The sequence below is a fragment of the Ceratosolen solmsi genome, unplaced genomic scaffold (genome assembly GCF_000503995.2).
Source record: "Ceratosolen solmsi marchali unplaced genomic scaffold, CerSol_1.0 scaffold3, whole genome shotgun sequence".
NCBI lineage: Eukaryota > Metazoa > Arthropoda > Insecta > Hymenoptera > Agaonidae > Ceratosolen > Ceratosolen solmsi.
The window spans coordinates 2,943,871-2,950,691 of NW_011948428.1; positions in this window are offsets into that span (position 1 = coordinate 2,943,871).

The window sequence follows — 6,821 nt, forward strand, 5'->3', positions numbered from 1 at the left end:
AAGAGCGGACGACGATCGCCCGAGACGGGAGACGGTGCAAGCTCCTGGCTCTCGGAGGCTCATGACGGGTGGGAGAAAGGGGCGGTATCGGGCGAGAGCGCAATTGGCACGCGGGGATCGCGCGATTCACTGGGAAATGCGAAAATCCCCCAGTGCTTCCGCGACATTCGAAGCGCGAGGAGGAACACGACCACGGAAAAAGCTCGAATCACTGAGAACAATGGCGCTCGACGCGGCCGAGGACGGTGCTTCAGGTAGGGTCAATCTCATTCCGAGGGACGGAGCTGCCGCTTCTCGCCGCGACCCTTTGCCCTTCGAGATCGGGGTCGCGGGCTCCCGGTTTCGGCTGCTTTGCGACGTAGAGAGTTGCAGGTGGACGCGGACGCGTCGCGTTTCGGCCTCTTTGTTTACGCGGTTGCTTTCGAAAGCTCGCGTGTCGCGTCGCGCGCATCTCGTTTCCTTTTCTTAACGGCTAAGACGACCTTCTTTCGCTTTGAAAATAACACTAAAAGAAAAAAAAAAATAATACGCGAAAGACGGAATATTTACTTTGAAAGAACATCCGTGTGAAATATGGGCCGCGCGCTACCTAGATTACGTCGTTGCTGCGTTACCACTGATGACGATGACGATGACGATGACGATGACGACAACTACAACGACGATAACTACAAAGATGATAACTACAACGATGATAACTACACGATGATAACTACAACGACGACGACGACGACGACGACGACGACGACGACGATAATGTCCAAGTTATCGAAGATGGGAATGATGATGATGATATTTTGGGCCTTGATGTGATAGTCGAAATTTCGGTTAAATGGAAAAGTGACACGCACTAGTGGCAAATGTAAGCTTTTAATTTATTAGCTGTACGTGATGCACGAAATCCATTCAAGTTAAATGTACACGAATGATTAATACAGATTAATATAGACTTTTTGTAGATCAAGCTCGAGGTAATACGTGATATTAATGATTTATTCATATTATCATCGGTGATTTTTATTGCATTGCGCGACATTGCATATACTCTCTTTAAACTCTAATTTTTCTCGTGATGACGCATGAAGAACAATGGCGATATAATGTTTTTAACGTCCAAAATTGCTTATTAGAGAAATAAATTAATAGTCTAGTATTGAATAGGACATGTAGTTTTGTTGTAAAATGGCAATAGGAGGGGCATTTTATATATATCCGCAACTATTTCGTTCGAATATTTATTAGTTTTGTAAAACATAAAGTGAAATTCGAGAGACTCAATAAACTTTATAGTCGATTTTAATTTCGTCTTGTAAACATTATTAACTCGGAAAACTACTAGAGACACATATTTCGCGGACTCGATAGCGTCAGCTTTATTTTTTACAATTTACTATTCTTTGGGAACAATATTGTGGAAGGATGCTGCTGACGTCAATGGTAATATTAAAAAGAGACGCGAGTCCTAAACTCGGTAGAATAAAAGCCAACTTGTGCCCAAGTGAATTTAAAATCGATAATTCAATATAGGAAGATAGAATAATTATAGTCGTATTAAAGTTAAAGTCAAATGAACATTTCCGTTAGATTAGTTATAAATTTACTTATACTTACACACGCGCGCACATTGAAATTTAAATTTCATTTTCGCTTAGTTCATTATTCAATGTTTTAAAGGGTATTTTCGTATTTAAAAGCATTGATTGAGATTTTATAAATTGTCGAGATATTGGTTGTTGCTATTCCTATTTCTGTAAATATATATTGAAGTTTTCCAGATCAACAATATACATGTGACGCGTTAAGCAAATATTTATTCTCGCAACATTGTGCATTTGCTAATGCGTTCTTAATTTTTCATATAGGAATGCACAATAATGTGAGAGATTGTCATTTCAATGTTTCTCGTATATTAAACATTTTAATATAAATTGTTTCTAATCCATAGAACATGTACTGACGAATGCGTACATTTAATCAATTTATTAATTTAATAATCCGTTCGTGTTATATCTCGAAACATCTACGTAGATTTAATAATCATAAATAGCTCTCTGATGCTTCCTTGCGCATAAAATATTAATAATAATGGATAAGTGGCGCGAATTTGAGTCATAGTATGCCGAATAAAATAATAAATATTTCTTCAACTGTCGTTAGGAAATCATACATTTCTATGCTGAAATGTCTATATAATTATTTTGAAAGCATAAATTACGATTGTATCATTATTAAGAATATCAGGAATGATAATTACCATAGCAAGTTATTTAATGATTTATCAAAATCTTTGACAAACCTCTCAACTCTTGGCAACTTAAGTCATTAGTCATTTGAAAATTTCTCAAAATTTCTCTTCACTCAATAATGCCTGTATTACAATTATATTCGGATACTTTGATTGAATAATTCATTATCACGCGATATATCATGAAAATTATTACTAATAAAATATTATGCCAAACATTGCGCACATTAACAATCGTAATTTAATTCAAATCATTTTTTTTAACTTTAAATAGTAAAAGGTTTATTTTGAACCAAATATCAAATGGCAAAAATAGAAATTAATAATTTATTCACGAATAATAACAGACGTTTGGAGAAAGTTTTTTCTTCGCATTCGATGATAAAGTGTCGGTTAGTCGGTACAATTATTTATGCTAACGTTGCATTGATTAATATTTGTAAAATTTAAGCACGCAAATCGCAAGGAAATTATAGTAGAAATACATGATTATTATTAGGATTTTAGAATTTATGATTTTTCGCGTAGGCAGTCAATTCTTTTGATCACTTTGACAATCATTTTGACATTAGTAAAATTGACAATCCGGCAATTTCGTTAAATTCGCAAATTCTAATATTAGTTCGCATAAATTGAATATTAAATCTTACGAGTTTTGTAATTTATTGAAATTTGTAGAAGTACCATAATATCAATAAAGCTTTATCATAAAAAAAAAAAAAAAAAAAAAAAAAAAAAAAAAAAAAAAAAAAAAAAAAAACATTGTTTCACAAATTTTTCTTAATCGATTAAATACGATTAAGCATTAATATAATTTATGCAATATTACTAGTAACTCTCCTGCAGTTATAAAATTTTACATAAACTTGACGTTCACCCAAAATAATACAATAATTTGCGAGCCAAAGCGTAAAAGTTGTAATGAAATCCGTGAATCGTCGGTAATATGTCGGGTGTCGATCGTTAATCAAAATCATCGAAATGCATGGAAATCCAAGGACCCGAACCCATAACGATAACTTCTACGTACGGACGTGCATTAAAGTAAGAGATTTAAGTGCGCTCGAGTGTATGATGTATCATCGGGTTGCCGCCGAGGATTCTCAACCTCGGAAGGACAGACTTACGCGAAGAGTCCTTGGATTCCGGAATGGCGAACAGCAATTTCACACCGATCGCCGCGCCCGCCAGCCTCGAAGAAGCAATAGATAGCAAAGCAAAGCAGCTCCGTCGCCAAGGATCTAAAATTCCAACGGCCAAGTCACCGTCACTCCTCTATTATCATGCTGCAGGTCCGTCGTACACGCGCGTCGGCAGGAAGTCCTTCGTACGTCGGCGGCTACGTCCCTACGGCTACAACGATCCTCTACCAGCAAGTGAGAGAATGCGGCCGTCGAGTTAGCTTTGTTGCTGAGAGACACACAGCCAGCTTATGTCGCTACTGCCGTGGCCGTTGCCGCGAATAACGCCAGCAAACATCATCATGACGCCGCGATCCTCCGACGATTATGCCCCAATGACGCGAGTCCTTATCTCCTTGGAGCGCGAATTACGGCGTAAGCGATTATTGCGCATTTCCTTCGGCCGGGGATGTAGCGAGAAGGGTCAGACGAGATTCGCGAGATCGGATAATGGGTCGAATGTAAAAGTGGTCATGGGCGCTGGTTAAACGAGCGCGAGGGTTCCGCGGATCGAGATCGAGAGGAGAAAAGAAGTGGCTTGGGAGACGTTCGTCAATCATTGCCGTTCGAAGCTGTCAATTAAGTGGAAACCTTCTTACTTTGACACGTCGAGGCTCTGTGGAATCTATTTTTCCACTCAATTATTACGACTTAAAAATAAAACAACAATTTTTCATTTTCACCCGGGGGAGCGGTGGTGTTTGTTCGCTGAATGATGGGTTGGGCGCGCTTATTTCTCCGGTCGGATACGTCGATCTTCCATCGGAATGTAATTCATAATTTTTACGACAAAATGTATTGGAACGTCGTATTTTATTTTTCTCGGGCGCTCGGGATGTCGGACAAGATTATAGAATTTACGAAAAAGAAAAAAAGAAAAAAGAAAAAAACATCAAAAATAATCAAAGCGATTAAATTTAAGTTTGCCCGTAAGTGCAGTAGTTTAGTAATTTTATTTAGTCGCACAAAGCCAAGATATGAATATAAATTATTTCTTGTTGAATGTTACATATGTAGTAGTATTGTATGAATTTTGTGATGCCGTTGCTTTTATAATTTATTATTTGTCGTCATAATTTCTCGCACAAACTTAAAATACAGGGGAGTGCTCGGTAATGCTTTAGCATTTCACGAATATTTCATTCTGTCATTCCGGATACAAATAATTGGGAAAAACATTTACGGCTTCACATCGTACGTATACATTTGTAAGAGTCATTTTTCTCGTCTATTTTTACATTTATAACAAATGGTTTTTATGTCTAGATTGATCTCGATAGAATGAAATGTTAAAGGGAGAGAAAGGAAGAGGAGAAAATTGTGCTAAATTTGAATAATAGTTTAGAGATCGTAAACGGAAATAAAATTACCATTACAAACTAATGCACATTGTGAAGTGTACAGTTATATATATATATATATATATATATATATATATATATATATATATATATATAAAAATAAAAAAAATAGTCTTATAAATTTCGGTTGCATGTATATGGAAATTATTTCGCTATTTACCTGTGAAATTTTGCAATTCATAAGTATACTTAGGTTAATTGCCATTATTTTCATTTTATGTTTCATCACATTGGGACAAACAGATTGATTAATGTTCCTCGTGGATAGAAAAATTTTAACTTTCAACGAGTTTATTTGCCTGATGAGCGTGTACTTACTTGTTTGCTGTTTCAATGTCGTGGAACGTTAACGATTAACATGGCGCGTCTCTCAACTACAGTGATTGCACATCCGATTGGACAGCGATTTTTCAATTTCACGACTCGTCGCGACTTTTCCGAATGCAGACGAACGTTGAACGGGTTTCGTCAGACAACAACATTATAAGCATTTGCCATCAATATTGTAAACAACAAGTTCGATGACCTGTATAAGCTCCAAATAATTGCGGAAGTATGAGTTCCAACGGGCGCCATTCTAAAATTATGATTCACGAGCGATTAATCCATAGGGATTAAAAATATTAAATATTAGGCGTCTCTTATAAATTGCGAGATTCGCCATTACTTTTTAATAAATGTTGCAGTAACGAGAACTCGTAGTGGCCGAACTAATTTTAGCAGTACCGAGCCAGACTTTTCACCTGGTAATTGATTTCTAATCCACGAAAGCCACAAAGGCCACTTATTATCTATGTTGCGAGGAACGTGAGTGGCGTTGCCCTTGTCCAATGGCCACTTAACGATCCATTATTCCAAAACCAATGCTCGCTTTTAAATTTAGACTAATAATCTGCGGATTTGTCATTGCGAAACTGCACACTAACACGCGGCAGCAACTTTGACTTTATCCAACGACTTAATCAGAGCTATGATCAGCACAACAAATGCATTAATCGCTCGCTTAATTCATAAGGAACGAATATTACGAGCTGAATATTACGTGTGCCCCTAGTCTATCCCTAGATCATCTTGGTCATTTGGAATCTCGAGCTGGTGCATCGTCGTAGCAGAGTCGCGTGGAGGAGAACGGGAAAAGTCGAAATGGAAAGTCCGGGGTATGTACCGTGGCAGCGCGTTACAGCAAAATAGAATCCGTTTGCTGTCGTGGCCGAGTACCGCGATAATCCTAAACCCTCTACGCCATCTAGGGGTCCGAGGAAGAAAAGTCATCCACCCACGCGATCACCGACTCCGTATGAGCGCTGGACGGTCAAGCGTCTATTTTCAAAGAGCGTATCTCGTGTGCCGACGGAGGGCCAAGCGGAGAGCCAAGCGGAGAGCCAAAAGGAGGGCCAAGCGGAGGGCCAAGCGACAGGTGAAGGAGGTACCGCCTCGCCACGGGATGGTGGTGGCGGTGATGGGGGGGGGGGACCCCAATTAAAAGCGGCGGGGCGCGGATTGTCCGTACCGTGAAAGCTCGGAGTCGTTGCCTCTTGACTTTCACGACTGTTGTCCGCTGCCCGTCGCCGGTTTTAGACGACTCGGCCCGACACGCCCGAAATAGACAAACGACACGAGGCGACTGCGACGGGCTCGTCGCGGAAAAGTACCTGGATTGGGCGAGGAGTTAAATGCTTGTGCCCCGGTTTTTCTTTATCGATTATTAATTGGTGCAATGGGCCTTACAGAGATTACCGATGTATAATCGAGCGTGTAGTTTGCGTGGGTAAATTCTTCTTTTCATCGGCGGAACGACGAACGTAGGTGGTGGATGATGGAGCGAACTTCGTTCCTTCGAGTTGGCGAGCTTGACCTATAGGGCAAAGCACGGTTTTGGCCCCGAAGGAGTCGCGTTTGCCGACTTGCGACTCCTTTGGAAAATCCAAGCCACTTTCATTCGTCTTTGAAAGTAGAAAAATTCTTATGCGTTTGGCTGCGCGGCATTTGACGACGGGGTGAGCGGGCATTGGGGGGGGGGGGGGAAAAAAAAAA